The sequence below is a fragment of the Pseudophryne corroboree genome, chromosome 12, assembly GCF_028390025.1.
Source record: "Pseudophryne corroboree isolate aPseCor3 chromosome 12, aPseCor3.hap2, whole genome shotgun sequence".
Classification (NCBI taxonomy): domain Eukaryota; kingdom Metazoa; phylum Chordata; class Amphibia; order Anura; family Myobatrachidae; genus Pseudophryne; species Pseudophryne corroboree.
In genome coordinates this window covers 39,214,610-39,231,911 of record NC_086455.1, presented here as the reverse complement: position 1 = coordinate 39,231,911, position 17,302 = coordinate 39,214,610, and the positions used below count along the sequence as shown (strand labels likewise).

Below are 17,302 nucleotides of genomic sequence, written 5' to 3'. Positions count from 1 at the left end.
TGCTATCAAATTTGCTGTTACGATCAGGTCTGAATTAGGCACAATATGCACTTGGGTTAGAAATTGGTTATAAAATAGGGAGCAGCGCGTTGTGGTAAATGGAACTTTTTAAATTAGACTGAAGTGCTAAGTGGTGCGCCACAAGGGTCTGTACTTGGACCACTATTGTTCAACATTTTCATAAATGATCTGGTAGTAGGTCTAGAGAGCATGGTGTCAATTTTTGCAGACGATACCAAACTGTGTAAGGTTATAAATTCTGTGGGGGATGCTGAGTCTCTTCAGAATGATTTATTTAAACTGGAAGCATGGGCAGCAAAATGGAGAATGAGGTTCAACAAAGACAAGTGTAAGGTAATGCAGTTTGGTAGCAAGGAAAAAAATACCACCTACATACTAAATGGGGTAAAATTAGCGGATTCTGTACTGGAAAAAGACTTAGGTGTTCACGTATATAGCAAACTAAAGCAGCAGTACCCAAAGTAGGATTGCAGCAAAGAAGGCAAACAAGGTACTAGCATGTATAAAGCGGGGACTTGATGCAAGGGATGGGAGTGTTATGCTCCCATTATATAAATCGCTAGTGAGGCCACATCTTGAATACTGTGCACAATTTTGGGCACCATACTACAAAAAGAATCTCCTGGAACTAGAAAAGGTTCAGAGGGGCAGGCGACCAAATTGATTAAGGGGATGGAGACGCTGAAATACGAGGAAAGGCTTGCTAGGCTAGGCATGTTTACACTGGAAAAGAGGAGACTAAGAGGGGACATGATTAACATTTACAAATATATAAGGGGACAATATTCAGAGCTTGCGGAGTATATGTTTTTTTATAAGATCTACACAGAAGAGACGTGGACATCCGCTTAGGTTATAGGAGAGGAGATTCCGCACACAGAGGCGAAAATGTTTTTTCACAGTAAGGACAATACGTGTTTGGAATTCCCTGCCTGAGAGAGCAGCAATGGCAAACTCAGTGAATACTTTTAAGAATGGGCTAGATAAATTCCTAATGGATAAGGATATAGAGGGTTATGGTAGTTAGATCATGCACTATAGTTAAAAAAGAAAAAAGAGGAATAAACACAACGACCGACATTCACAACAGTTAAGATTAGTTGTAAAAATAATACAGCGTAGGAGACCACAAATAGGTTGAACTCGATGGACGAATTGTCTTTTTTCAACCTCAAAAACTATGTTACTATGTTACTAAGGGGAACATTTACTAAGCAGTGATAAGAGCAGAGAAGTGAGCCAGTGAAGAAGTGCCCATGGCAACCAATCAGCTCTGAAGTAACATCTATAATTTGCATACTATAAAATAATACAGAGCTGCTGTTACTATGTTACCTAATACAATTGCAATTCGCTATGGGCCTGATTTTTACCTAAACCATTCACTTTATGTAGAAATTCGATGGTGGGTGTCCTGCACCTGCGCAGAATGGGTCCTGCGTTGTCACACCCAATGCCTCATGCGCCGCAATGCCTCCTGTGACAGGTTGTGGCTGATTGGGGGCAGGGCCACTCTGGACAGCATTCTACACAATGGGGGCGTGTTTCTGGCATTAGTCACTAGACGAAATTAGTGAAGCTATATGAAAATTAATTGGAACAAAGTAATATTATGTAACAAGTAGAAAACTGCAAACATCATTTTTATCTTAATTGTCTAATAGGTTTCACCAAATACCCTGCTGTAAGTTTGCGCTTGTGCGTCTAATATTCTGTATTATGTCATAGTACATGGGTTTGTTGGCATTATTTACGCTGGCCATGACGACTGCAGATTGGAAACTGGACTCCTAAAAAATGGAATCTTTCATCTTCAGGTTCCTGATCTGGCACAGTCAGACCAAAGCAGTTGCTATTATACTGAACAGCACTGGCAGTGATGAGTCAAGTTACAGCTAAGTAAGTGTATATCTGATCTGCTACAATAAATTCTTCATATTGGATTGCTAACTGCAAAGAAACAAAACAGAAAACCAAAGACAGCCCTAGACCAAATACTGAGGCAATGGTTTGCTTCCTCTGCTAATTGCTTCTTATGTAAACTTTTGAAGTGACCCCAAACATGCTTGGCTTGTACTCGAGTCATAGAGGAGGGTGTAGAAGACACTTGCAACATCAGTTCTGAGCAATTTACAAGGAAAACATTGCAAATCTGCAGGAGCAAACGCAGGTTTTCAAGAGCGGGGTTTCCAAATGCATTAAACAATCTTATGCTCTGCGGAACACTGGAGCAGGTATGGGGAATGGTCAAAGAGCCTAGTACCGACCCAGGACATATATGTACACCTTGGTATTTTCATATACTAGATAGTATATGGAATACAGTATTTATAATTAACACTCTAGATGGTGTAGATTGTCTTGGCCAGTGTTTCCCAACCTCGTTACTCAAGGCGCACTAACAGTCCAGGTTTTAGTGATATCTCTGCTTGAGCACAGATGGTTAAATTAAAATAACTAAGGTACTAATTAAGTCACCTGTGCTCAAAGTATGGCTAGTATTAAAACCTGGCCTGTTAGTGTGTCTTGAGAAACGTGGTTGGGAACCCCTGGTATAGGCTGTATCAAACATATTTAACTAAAATAAACGTACACTATGTAGTCAGGAAAGGGTTAAACGTTCCATAATAAACAAACAAAAATACATAATAGAACCAATATGAGTCAGAACTGCACTTTCTAAGCAGACACTCTCCCACCTCATTAGAAGGTGCCTGTCTCTTCTTCGTGGCAGCTACTCTCTGGTCCAGTGCACTGATTGAGCACTCATATCTCCACACACAGCAAACTTGGTAAATGAAACTGCTACACTGGGCATCTGTCTATGGTAACTACTGTACATATAGATATCTGCAATCGCTGACAGACAAGCCATTTAAGAAATGGGTAAAGAATATGTACGTTAGTGATGGGAAGCAAAGGGGTGTGGTTCATCAAATCGACAGTATCTAGGTCGACAATGTTTAGGTCGACCACTATAGGTCGACAGTCACTAGGTCGACATGGATGGAAGGTCGACAGGGTTTCTAGGTCGACATGTGCTAGGTCGACAGGTCTAAAGGTCGACATGAGTTTTTTTTTTTTTTTGTGTCGTTTTCTTCGTAGAGTGACCGGGATCCCAAATTAGTGCACCGCGTCCCCTCGCATGGCTCGCTCCGCTCGCCATGCTTCGGGCATGTTGCCTTCGCTCCGCTACCGCTTCGCTCGGCACAGATTACCGTTCCAATCGTAGTCCACGTGGATCGTTAAGTATGAAAAAATTCAAAAAAATAAAAAAAATGTGAAAAACTCATGTCGACCTTTAGACCTGTCGACCTAGCACATGTCGACCTAGAAACCCTGTCGACCTTCCATCCATGTCGACCTAGTGACTGTCGACCTAAACATTGTCGACCTAGATACTGTCGATCTTCAGACCGGATCCCAAGCAAAGCTATAGCTATGTAAGTAAATGTTGCTCTGTGTGAACTGGACTGCATAATGTGAAGTGATTAAGATTAATAGAGTGTTCTCTATAGGGACAAATAAATAGGCATGCCTTCATAAGAATTCTGCCAAATGCAGGAAATGGAATGTTATCTATGAAGACAGTATATATTATAGAAAACCTACTAACAAAGCCTTCTCAGTATAAAGTTACAGGATTTAAACTATAAAAACAGATTCTGGGCATCCACTGCTGCGTGCTTATCCGCAGTCGCATCTTTATACATATGCTGCTACAAAGTCCTCCCTGGGGTACATCCCTGTGTCCTAATGTGCACGGACTGAGATGCTCACTGCCATATCCGTAGAGCTGAAATACCACTTGGTGCAGCTTTGGTTGCACCATCAAATCTGAGTATTGCCTCCTATATGAGCAGTTTAGCGTCTCTGTGTGCAGTCTCTATCACCATCACACCCATGACTTGCCTGCGCACTCCCGTTAGATGCATCACATCTGTGTGTCTTTTTAGCCACCCCCTCTTACACCAAAGTCACATCTCATACATCTAAATTCGAACTGCGTCTATGTATGTACAAATTCAAATTCATGGGACATTCACAGAAGAAATAATATTGTCCATTTGCTTGAATATCACCAAAGTGTGTGACTGAATCAGCACCTCAATTCAGTGGCGTAACTCCTGGAGATAGTAGAAGCACTGGCCTCTGAGCTCCAGCTGTCAGGGGGGCACCAAGGAGGGCTGCTGAACTAGGACAGATCTTTCACCACTCATTTCATAGTGATTTGCTACAGTCACTGCTGGCTGCTGTCCTTGCTCTCTAGCCCCCTTTGTAGCCCCCTTGAGCTGGAGACTCCTGGAATGTATGATAGGAGTAGCAGAATGGGGTACATGAAAGTGTGTATAGAGTGAGCTACAGCTCTGCTATTGTGTCTTGTATTATGAAAGACAGGAGAGCAGAAGTTGTTTTAAGGAAATGCACTAATTGCTAAAACCTGTAGAGCTCTATTTATTATCATTTGCTGCCAACACCTGAAAAAATAAATAAATTCCTTTTCACCGCGGTTAGCTACAATAAAGAATCTTTATTTCCCCAGATATGCCATTGGTGAGTAGCCGGTACAAGGTCTCCGGCAGGAACCAATACCAGCGACCATTGCTATCATATTATTTCCTCCTTTGCCCCATAAACTGTGCTACTGCACATGTGCTAATGGACATCAGCACATGTGTAAACCACAGCCACGGGTGGAGGGGGGCACCACCTTCTATTTCGCCCCTTGGTGCCTGGTATGAACTTACGCCCCTGCCTTAATTTGTAAATCAAGTGACAGTGATTCAAATTACTGGGAACAGAATTGAAAATGATGGTTAGTGGTATTTAATTTGTACAGGTTATATAATCCAAAACATGTTTAATTAATGTTTTTGTATATAAGAATTAATCATCAATCATTTTACAGCAATTGTTCAATATTTTTGACATTTATGTTACAATTTTACATTTCCTTATACTATATATTGAACCCTGCAGCTGCGACTCAATATACACCAAGCACTTAGTTATGTTCACTGGGAAGATCGGTCCATCAAGTTCAAAGTTCTTAAGTTACCTGTTGAGGATAAATGAACTTCCCAGCAAGGAAATGTCTGTATGGTTCATTGCGGATGACAGGGTAAGTGCTGGCTGTTGCATTTTTTATTATTACTAAGCTGAGAATCTTACTCCGGGAGCTGCAATTATTATTTGCCCTTGGCCTGCAATGTTTGGAAAAATAAAAGTAAATGACACTCTGCTTCCTGACATTATAATTATAAGAAGAGTAATCTGTACCATGGTTCCTTTTCTTACTCGTCAGGGCAGGTAAGAGTACTCAGAAGGCCACTCAGAAGTTTCTCACTGCCAGGACCTCGGACAATAAAAATGTTGCTTCGTCAGTATATGAATAGATGTCTGCTGCATGGAGTATTGAAAAGCATCTACAAAACGATGATCAAAATGTGTGTGCAATATATTCTACATTCCATGTTTATATTCATTTCTTAACAGTTTTTATATAGCACATATTACGGGTTGGGTATGATTTACCAGTAGTCGGGATGATGGCGTTCAGTATACTGATGCCGGCATCTCGACAATTGAAATCCCAACAGGGGTGAGCTAGGTCTGTTCTCCCCTCTCCCCTAATTCTAACCCTCCCTTCCTGCAGCCTATCCCTAACTTCCGCCTTTGGTACCTAAACCTAACCTGTCTTTCCCGCAGCTAAAACCTAACCCTCCCCCCTTGGTGCATAAACCTAACCCCACCCCCGGTATTGCCTAACCATAACCCCCCCTCCCTGCAGCCTAACCCTAACCTCTCCCCTCCCGCAACCTAACAATAACCTCCCCCTTTGGTGCCTAACCCTAACATCCCCCGTTGTTGCCTAAACCTAACCTGACTTTCCCGCAGCTTAAACCTAACCCTCCCCGCTTGGTGCCTAAACCTAACCCAAGCCCCGGTGTTGCCTAACCCTAACCCCCCCTCCCTGCAGTCTGACCCTAACCTCTCTCCTCCCGCAGCCTAACAATAACCTCACGGAGTGGCACCTAAACCTAACCCCCCCACCTCAGGCCCTAAACCTAACCCATCCACTACACTCACAGTCAGGATGCCGGCTGTTCTGTATTCTGATGGGTGTCGGGATTTCAGCGTCAGTATTCCGGGTGCTGGGATCCCGACAGCCGGCATCTTGACGGTATCCCCATATTACACAGTGCTTTACAGAGAATATTGAGTCATTCACATCATAGATGTGTACTAGTGCCACCGCAGCTGTGGATGAATATTCAGATAGTGTGTGAAAATATGCAGCCGCCTGGATTTGTATTGAGATGCCCTGTGATGACTTTGCAAATCCTAATGACTGCGTACACAAACGCAGTATCTGTCACAGATCAGTTGATTATCAAAGAATTTAGTATCTCTGTGGTTATGCAGCATGGCCTAAGAAAGTGAGATGCCCGAGCGATTGGATCAGAGGCGCAGACTGAGACACTCCCCAAAAACAGTTATGCCACTCCTGAGTTTTTGCCGGCACATTGGGTTTGAGTACAACTCTGAATAGGTCCTACATTCCCTACACACTAGGGTTCATTTTGTCAGGCCAGTTAACCTACCGGTATGGGTTTTTCTGCAGCGGGGTACACTGGTATTTCACAGGGAATAACATCAGGGTGTAGAGTTGGATCCTGATCCGAGGCACCAACAGGCTAAAGCTTTGACTGTTCCCAGGATGCACTGCACTGCCTCTTTATCCCCGCCTCCAGGCACTGGAGCTCAGTTTGTAAGTTGGTGCCTGCAGTGTAGGCAGCTAACAGGGAGGGCTGCATTAGGCAGCCCTGAAAAGAGCTTTTCTAAGAAGGAAGAAGACTTCAAGGGCCACAGCATAGGAACCTGATGCTATATGTCATACTGACATATCGTGCTGCGGCTCCCTCACCTCCCCCAGCGGCGCTGTATACTCCCACACCCTGGTTGCCGGGTACTTACAGTGGAGGCACTCCGGTCTTCTCAGGCACACACACAGAGGATTATGGCTACGTCAGTGGACTGCTGACGCAAACTCAAGGAAAGGAGTGGAAGGCCTACCTTTCACAGGAGAGGCCTTATTTGGAGATGAACTTGACAAATGGATCTCCCGAGCTACTGCGGGTAATTCCACACCTACCTTCTGCAGCTATGCCAGCAATGAAGGCCTTCTCATGACCTAATCCTTTCGGACTGCCAAATTTAGGAGCAAGGCCAGAGGTTCTTGTACCGCCGCCAGACGTGCTAGAGGTAAACCACGCAAACGAGCAATTGCTGGTTCAAAGGAACAGGGCTCAGGCTCTGCTTCCTCAAAACCTTCCGCATGATGGTGGACCGCGATGCCTGGAAGACACAAGGGTGTCGAGCATGGCTACAATTCTTCAGTCAAATCTGGACAGGTTCGTGCCAGGATCCCTCAGGTCATAGACCTTATATCCCAGGGCTACAGACTGGAGTTCCAGGAGCTCCCATCTCATAGATTCTTCAAATCAGGCATACCAGTTTCACAAGAGGCAAGAGTAAACGTACACAACGCCATTCAAAAACTGTTACAGACCCAGGTCATTATTCCAGTTCCACCTCATCTACACAACAAGGGTTACTATTCCAGCTTGTTTGTGGTACCGAAACCAAACGATTCGGTAAGACCGATTCTGAAACTCAAATCATTTAACCCGTAGTTACGTGTGTTCAAATTCAAGATGGAGTCGTTGAGAGTAGTAATCTCAGGCCTGGATGAGGGGGAATTCCTAGTGTATCTGGATGTCAAGGATGCGTACCTTCACATTCCGATCTGGCTGCCTCATCAGGCTAATCTACGGTTTGCACTGCAGGACTACCATTACCAGTTACAGGCCCTGCCATTTGGTCTCTCCGCGGCACCGAGGGTGTTCACCAAAGTGATGGCGGAGATGATGAGGTTGCTCCGCAGACAGGGAGTGAACATAGTTCCGTACATGGACGATCTTCTGATAAAGGCATCGTACAGGAAACGGCTGTTGGAGAACATTACCTTCTCAACCAGACTACTCCTGGATCATGGGTGGATTCTGAACCTGCCAAAATCTCACCTAGAACCAACGCAGAGGCTTCAGTTCCTGGGAATGATACTGAACACAGGGTCTCAGAAAGTATTCCTTCCCTCGGAAAAGGCGATGGTTCGTACAGTCTTGAAGCCGACCCAAATCTCAGTGCATCTCTGCATACACCTTCTGGGGAAAATAGTGGCTTCTTATGAAGCAATTCAGTATGGAAGGTTACATGCTAGGCCCTTCCAGCTGGATCTGTTGGGCAAATGGTCCGGATCGCATTTTCACATGCACCAAAGGATTTGTCTGTCACCAAAAGCCAGGATCTCCCTTCTGTGGTGGCTACAGACTTGTCACCTAGTCGTGGGTCGGAGGTTCGGGATTCAAAATTGGATTCTGCTAACCACAGATGCAAGCCTCAGAGGTTGGGGAGCAGTCACCCGGGGGGTTCAGTTTCAAGGAAGATGGTCAAGTCAGGAGGTCGTCCTTCCAATAAACATCCCCGAACTCAGGACTATATACAGCGCCCTTCTGCTGGCCTCATCTCTTCTTCAGAATCAGGCCATTCAGGTCCAGTCGGACAATGTGACGGAGGTAATGTACATAAACTGACAGGGCAGAACAAGAAGCAGGGCCGCAATGTCAGAGGTGTCAAGAATTCTCCTCTGTGCGGAAAAGCACACTGTAGCATTATCAGAAATCTTCTTTCCGGGAGTAGACAACTGGGAAGCAGACTTCCTCAGCAGACACGATCTGCACCCGGGGGAATGAGGCCTCCACCTGGAAGTGTTCCAGTGGTTGACACGTCGGTGGGGGTATCCACAAATCGACATGATGGCCTCTCGACTCAACAAGAAGCTCAAGGGGTATTGTTCCAGATTGAGGGACCCACAGGCAGTGGCGGTAGATGCCCTGACACCTTGGTGGGTCTACCAGCTGATGTAATTGTTACCTCCCATTCCTCTGATCCCAAGAATTCTAAAACGTATAAAAAGGGAAAAGGTTCAAGCAATCCTCATTGCTCCGGACTGGCCACGTAGGGCCTGGTATGCGGATCTTCTCAAGATGCTGATCGAAGATCCATGGCCTCTGCCTCTTCGAGAGGATCTTCTGCAACAGGGCCCGTACGTCTATCAAGACTTACCACGGCTACATTTTTTAATGGCATGGAAGTTGAATGGCTGATTCTAGCCAGGAGAGGGGTTCCTGACAAGGTCATCCCGACTATGATCCAAGCCAGAAAGGGGGTAACATCTAAACATTACCATCGTATTTGGAAGAAATATGTCTCTTGGTGTGAGAGCAAACAATATTCTACGGTGGAATTTCATCCGGGACGTTTCCTGATTTTTCTGCAGTCGGGAGTAGATGTGGGCCTATGCCTAGGCTCCATTAAACTTCAGATTACGGCCTTGCCTATTTTCTTTCTATAACAATTGGCTTCTCTCCCTTGGTCCATACATTCTTGAAAGGTTTTCTGCACATCCAACCTCCCTTTGTGCCTCCCATGGCACCTTGAAATCTCAATTTGGTGCTGCAGTTCCTCCAATTGGACTGGTTTGAACTGTAACAGGAGGTTCACGTAAAGTATCTTACATGGAAAACCGTAACACTGTTGGCCTTAGCTGGGGCGTTGTCTCGCAAGAGCCCCTACTTAATTTTCCATGAGGACAGAGCTGAACTCAGGACTCCTCAGCAATTTCTTCCTAAGTTGTTTTCTGCGTTTCACATTAACCAACCTATTGTGGTTCTGGCTGTTATAGATGCCTTGGCTACTTCAAAGTCTTTGGATGTCGTAAGGGCTTTGAAGGTCTATGTCTTTATCATCCCAATAAAATTGGGTGCCCTGCTTCGAAGCAGTCCATTGCGCGCTGGATCAGGCTCACTATCCAGCATGCGTATTGCACGGCAGGTGTCGATTCCGAAATCTGTTCAAGCCCACTCTACTAGGTTGATGGGTTCCTCTCGGGTGGCTGCCCGGGGTGTCTCGGCTTTACAGCTCTGCCAAGCAGCTACTTGGTCGGGTTCTAACACATTTGCTAAGTTTTACAAGTTCGATACTTTGGCCTCTGAGGACCTTCAGTTTGGTCAATCAGTTCTGCAGGAACCTCAGCACTCTCCCACCCGGTTTGGGAGCTTTGGTATTTCCCCATGGTTCTAAATGGATACCCAGTATCCTCTAGGATAGAGGTGGGCAAAATACGGCTCGCGGGCCGGATGCGGCCCGTGAACTGATCCTGCCCGAGAGGAGCTGGCAATTCTGTCCAGGGAGGGAAGTTGTTAACTTCCAGGGAGCTGATAATTTTGTCTGTGGAAGGTGGGGGGGGGGGGGGGGGGGGAGCTGATTATTTTGTCCACGGAGGGAGGAGATGAGAGGGAAGATGATAACTGTAAAAAGTTTTTTTTTTAATTATTATTATTATTATTATTATAATAAATAAATGTGATTGTTAGCAAGTGGTGCTTTGAGGTCAGGTTTTGACACCTGACTATTCAATGTCGGTGGCAGTAGGGAATGCGTGTAAGACTATGCATTTCTGTTTCTTCTGGCACTGACTGTTCCTGACAAAAGTATATTGTGTTTTAATAAATGTGTGTTACTTCAGAATCAGCACCATAATGTATAGAAACATATATGGCCCCGGGTAATTGTATCGCCCGGGGCTATCCTAGTAGCCCCGATCCGGCTGGCTCCTCCCACTGATGCCGGCATTTATTGGGGATTATGCTTCGGGTGCCTCAGGCACTCGAAGCATAATCCGCGATAAGTACCCTGCTGGAGCCACATTGTTTTGTGTGCGGCACTCGAATATTCACTGGAAAGTGGTAAGTGCCCCCCCAGCTGAAATAATTGCCCACCCCTGCTCTAGGACGTAAGAGAAAATAGGATTTTAATTACTTACCGGTAAATCCTTTTCTCGTAGTCCATAAGGAATACTGGGCGCCCGCCCGGTGCTTCGTTCTTCCTGTGCTGTTACTTGGTTAAGTAATGTTGTTTGGTTCAGCTGTTGCTGTCCCTGTTTGCAAGTTTGGTTAGCATGGCTTTCCTCTTGTTCTGGTTGTGCTGGTTCGAAATCTCACCACTTTCCTTTTTCTATTTCCTTCTCTCAAAGTATGTCCGTCTCCTCGGGCACAGTTTCCTGGACTGAGTCTGGTAGGAGGGGCATAGAGGGAGGAGCCAGCACACACAATCAAACTTCTATAGTGCCCATAGCTTCTAGTAGACCCATCTATACCCCATGGTACTAAATGGATTCCCAGTATACCCTACGGACTACGAGAAAAGGATTTACCGGTAGGTAATTAAAATCCTACTTTTACATTTTAATACATGGATTTATGACAACTGTATGGCCAACTGGTGGCTGGTCATCAATGTACTGTCATGAATTTGGGCCTGGGTACAACACAGCCATCATTACCGAATAGCTTAAAACTTACTACACTTGTCCAAGACTCAATCAATTCCCCATGGACACTGCTAGAAATTCAGTAGGCATTTAAACAAATCGCTTAAATATAAATCCCCAGGCCCAGATGACCATACAGTATATACAACTTTTATATGATTGTCTAAGCCAAACTTACACCTTAACTAAAGTATCCTAGCAAAACTTTATAATGCTGACACTGAGATGGGAAGCTTCCCCAAGAAATTGCTGGAAACGCAAATAGGCCCTCATTCCGAGTTGTTCGCTCGTTAGCTGCTTTTAGCAGCATTGCACACGCTAAGCCGCCGCCCTCTGGGAGTGTATCTTAGCTTAGCAGAATTGCGAACGAAAGATTAGCAGAATTGCGAATAGAAATTTCTTAGCAGTTTCTGAGTAGCTCGAGACTTACTCCTACACTGCGATCAGTTCAGTCAGTTTCGTTCCTGGTTTGACGTCACACACATGCCCAGCATTCGCCCAGACACTCCCCCGTATCTTCAGACACTCCCGTGTTTTTCCCAGAAACGCCAGCGTTTTTCCGCACGCTCCCATAAAACGGACAGTTTCCGCCCAGAAACACCCACTTCCTGTCAATCACACTCCGATCACCAGAAAGATTAAAAAACTTTGTTACGCCGTGAGTAAAATACCAAACTTTTGTGCTAATTTACTTGGCGCAGGCGCACTGCGAACATTGCGCATGCGCAGTTTGCGACTAATCGCTCCGTAGCGAAAAAAAGTAACGAGCAAACAACTCGGAATCACCCCCATAGTCACAAACCCGAAAGCAGGAAAGGATCCAGCTGAATGTAACAAGCATAGACCAATTATCATATTCAATACAGATGTAAATATCTATGCCAAATTAGTAAAAAACTGAATTAGCCCCTTCATTCTCCCTGAGGGCAAAACTATCCCTTGGGAAGGTCTTTAGACAATAGTATATTGTAGCTCCTGTTCATGCCTGAATATTCGGGCTTTTGGATAGATTTAGAAGAGATATAAGATTAACTAAGCAGTGCAAGTCTCAGATTCTTGCTGGTTTTGACCTAAAAGTGGTGTTAAGTATAAAACAAGCCTGGTTTTCCATTTAATGTTACAGCTGTTTTTAATTTCGGTGCCAAAAACGCAGATATTTTGTGAGTCATAAAAGCCACCGCTTAGTAAATTTAGCCCATAGTTGTTTTTTGTAAATAAAGTGTGTTTATTGATTTAACATTAGTAACGTAAGGAAGTGTAATATCCTATGCAGTATTAGAGGACCATATTAGGGGACCGGTGGTGGACAGAGGTTTGTGGATAAAGCATCTGCAGATACAACAGAGTTATACTGGGTGTCCTCAAAATATATGGGAGTATTATGACATGTATATATAAATTTCTCTTGGGCAACAGTATGATTTACCATTATAACCCAGTCATTAAAGACAGGACCTCAGGGGGGCATCCAAACCCTTGCGAAGCACACCTTCGTCAAAGCTAGGGCATTAAGCACATATCGTTCGAGAAACTCATCAAGTTGTTGGTCATCTAGGATATCCAAAAGAGATACCGCAGGATCTATAAGTGGGAGAGACACCTGTGTTGGAAAATGCCCAGGTTACTCAATCCTAGAAATCAGAAACATGTGGCCAGAACCAGAGGCGATGCCAAAATGTACCTTTCAATGCAGAACATTTGGGACAAGTATAGGAATCTCTCTCTCCAATCTGACATAATTGAGCTGGAGCAAGATATGTCCAATGCAATATAAAAAAAATGTATCTGCTGGAAATGTACAGACATTGGACCTGATTCAGTAAGGATTGCAAATTGTGCCAAGTAGCAGAATTTTAAATCCTTTGGATTGCATGCTGGGGGCCGCTCATTGCAGGGCAAGGCCGCACCGCAATTTCAGCGTGATTGCTAAAAATTAGGTAGCCTCCTGCCAGCGCAGCTGAGGCCACCACAGTTTTAGTGATCGCAGAGGCTGCATGTGACGCAGCCGCCCCAATCATGTCCCCATCATGCCCCCATCACGCCCACCGTTTGCCTGCCCCCACCCTCATTTCACCATTGCCGCCCCCCACAACACTCCATCTCCGCCTGAATTGCGATCCTACCTGAATTAGGTCCATAGTGGCCTCTTAGGGACTACCTAGCGCCTACTCCCAGTAAGCATCACTTAAACGGCCTTCCACTGATCCTGGAGCAAAAGACAATGGGTCAGAGTGAATGGAATCTAATAGATAAGTCGGGCAGCATGGATGGTGAAATTGTCAGCATTACTGACTCACAGCACTGAGGTCATGGGTTCGATTCCCACCAAGGCCCTAACTGTGTGATGTTTATATAGTCTCCACATACTCACATGGGTTTCCTCTGGGTGCTCCAACATTTCATATCTTAATGATTTACAGTTTATTTTTGAATCCTTAAACTCGCCAGGTGTACAAAGCCATACAGGCTACAATTACCAACTGTAAGTAACTTGATTACCAAACGAATTAATTAAGAAGAGGTTATAATGTCAAAGCACTTTCACTTTGTTTAGACTAAGTGTATTTAATATGCCTTCTCCAGCCATAAACCTCCCCTGCTTCCCAGATGTTACTAACACTTGTCCACCGCTTGTCTCTTCTCTTTGGCACACTTAGTATCTTGTTGGCACGTTCCCGTGTTGAAAATAATCCGTATCAACTTCTAGATGGGCGTTAATCTTTAATATGGGAAGACCACAAGAGAATGAAAAGAGACACACAGGGACAGAAGGCAATACAAGCCAGGAATTGAACTTGATACACAAACACATCTCATTAAAGTTTAATAGGACAGAAGTATAGTTTAGTTGGTTTGCAGTACTTCTCTGAAAAGGTATATTGCTATATCAGACAACCTTTAAAGTAGTGGCAGGTGGCCCAGTCCATATAACAGGTATACGGCGCCAATTCTTATCACAAATACTGTCTCAGATGCCCTCTGAACCCGGATACTTTGTTCTGAGACCCTGTACTAACACACAGTTTAAAATAGATGTGGTTATATACAGGCTTTGTGTATGTGGCTCTGAATGTTCAGCTGTCCTTTCCATGATCAAATGTAAATTGACTTTTTATTTTCTTGATGTTTAAATCTGTTTTGTTTTCCTGTTATATTTGCATAGAAGTATCTGTATACGTGATTTTATTGTTAAGTCTCTAGACATTGGTTATATTACAAATGAATTATTGAAATGTTTGAAATACAGTAAATGGATAAAATGTAATTGTATAGGATGAAGGAGATATTTCACATCAGAAACGGTGTTACCTCATTATAATACCATCAACGTTTCCAGCCATATATTTACTGTATAGTATCCTTTCCTGAGAAGTAGTATCATGCAAACTACCAATATAAGTCTACAGGTTTAAATTGCTTTCTGTTTATTTTGTATTATCTACAGACTTTCTGTTCCACAGAGTTTAGTCTCTCCTTTCCAGTACAAATGGCTTAATAAATATAGGGGCCCCATTTATGAATGTGTTTTAGCTGTTTAAAATTTGTTGTGTATGATAAATGGTGTTCCAACCAATCAGCTCCTAACTGTCATGTGTTTTTAAAGTGAAAATTTTACTAAAGGCAAAAAGCGGCATGCACAGAAGACCAAACGGCGGCCATCTTGGTAAAGGAATTGATGCCTCCCTTCAGGAGCATCATGGAGACTGTGCTGTTGTAGCACATTCCAAGTTTCAAGAATTTTTAAATGCTTTCAAGTTTCCACCATAGCAATCACTTACACATTTGGTTTCATGGGGGTACATTTACTAAGATTCGTATTTTCCAAATTCATGTCCAAGTTCAATCACGAATGACATCGACAGTGTAAAATTGCAACTTTTTGAATTGATTACGATGGATTTACTAAGCTGTCGTATTCGGGTTTTTCTTTTGTTCCGATGTCGATGTCATTCGTGGTTTTTTACCTATTTTTACGGCAGTGATTAGCAAAACACTGCCGACTTTTTTTACAATCAATCTCGGCCGGATCTGTGTGATCCGTGCTGGGGTTTTTTTTTTTTTTAAATTAAACACTGTAAAATCATTAAAAAAAATGCGTGGGGTCCCCCCTCCTAAGCATAACCAGCCTCGGGCTCTTTGAGCCGATCCTGGTTGCAAAAATATGGTGAAAAAAATGACAGGGGTTCCCCCATATTTAAGCAACCAGCATCGGGCTCTGCGCCTGGTCCTGGTCCCAAAAATACGGGGGACAAAAAGAGTAGGGGTCCCCCGTATTTTTAAAACCAGCACCGGGCTCCACTAGCTGGACAGATAATGCCACAGCCGGGGGTCACTTTTATATAGTGCCCTGCGGCCGTGGCATCAAAAATCCAACTAGTCACCCCTGGCCGGGGTACCCTGGGGGAGTGGGGACCCCTTCAATCAAGGGGTCCCCCCCCCCCCCAGCCACCCAAGGGCCAGGGGTGAAGCCCGAGGCTGTCCCCCCCATCCAATGGGCTGCGGATGGGGAGGCTGATAGCCTTTGTTGTAAAAGAAAAGATATTGTTTTTAGTAGCAGTACTACAAGTCCCAGCAAGCCTCCCCCGCATGCTGGTACTTGGAGAACCACAAGTACCAGCATGCGACGGAAAAACGGGCCCGCTGGTACCTGTAGTACTACTACTAAAAAAATACCCAAAAAAAGACAAGACACACACACACCGTGAAAGTATAATTTTATTACATACATACACACATACATACATACTTACCTTAAGTTCCCACGCAGGTCGGTCCTCTTCTCCAGTAGAATCCAAGGGGTACCTGTTGAAGAAATTATACTCACGAGATCCATGGGTCCAGGCTCCTCGGGAAATCCAGGGGTAATCCACGTACTTGCATAAAATAAGAAAACGGAAAGCCGAGCCACGAACTGAAAGGGGCCCCATGTTTTCACATGGGACTCCTTTCCACGAATGCCAGAAACCCACTCTGACTGATGTCTAAGTGGGTTTCTTCAGCCAATCAGGGGGTGCCACGTTGTAGCACTCTCCTGATCGGCTGTGTGCTCCTGTACTGAGTGACAGGCGGCACACGGCAGTGTTACAATGTAGCGCCTATGCGCTCCATTGTAACCAATGCTGGGAACTTTCTGCCCTGCGGTTGACCTAAAGTGACGTCACCGCTGAGCAGAAAGTTCCCAGCATTGGTTACAATGTAGCGCATAGGCGCTACATTGTAACACTGCCGTGTGCTGCCTGTCACTCAGTACAGGAGCACACAGCCGATCAGGAGAGTGCTACAACGTGGCACTCCCTGATTGGCTGAAGAAACCCACTTAGACATCAGTCAGAGTGGGTTTCTGGCATTCGTGGAAAGGAGTCCCATGTGAAAACATGGGGCCCCTTTCAGTTCGTGGCTCGGCTTTCCGTTTTCTTATTTTATGCAAGTACGTGGATTACCCCTGGATTTCCCGAGGAGCCTGGACCCATGGATCTCGTGAGTATAATTTCTTCAACAGGTACCCCTTGGATTCTACTGGAGAAGAGGACCGACCTGCGTGGGAACTTAAGGTAAGTATGTATGTATGTATGTGTGTATGTATGTAATAAAATTATACTTTCACGGTGTGTGTGTCTTGTCTTTTTTTGGGTATTTTTTTAGTAGTAGTACTACAGGTACCAGCGGGCCCGTTTTTCCGTCGCATGCTGGTACTTGTGGTTCTCCAAGTACCAGCATGCGGGGGAGGCTTGCTGGGACTTGTAGTACTGCTACTAAAAACAATATCTTTTCTTTTACAACAAAGGCTATCAGCCTCCCCATCCGCAGCCCATTGGATGGGGGGGG

General features: G+C 44.6%; 1 long non-coding RNA gene across 1 annotated transcript in view; it reads left to right on the top strand.

Moving 5' to 3' along the window:
* Positions 1 to 14,651, top strand: part of LOC134979902 (uncharacterized) — a 40,693-nt gene extending 26,042 nt beyond the window's left edge. The window contains exons 2-4 of the long non-coding RNA XR_010190302.1: positions 1,839 to 1,920; positions 5,002 to 5,143; positions 14,134 to 14,651. This is a non-coding gene — a long non-coding RNA (uncharacterized LOC134979902). The remainder of the gene's footprint in view (positions 1 to 1,838; positions 1,921 to 5,001; positions 5,144 to 14,133) is intronic.
* The last annotated feature ends 2,651 nt before the right edge of the window (positions 14,652 to 17,302 follow it).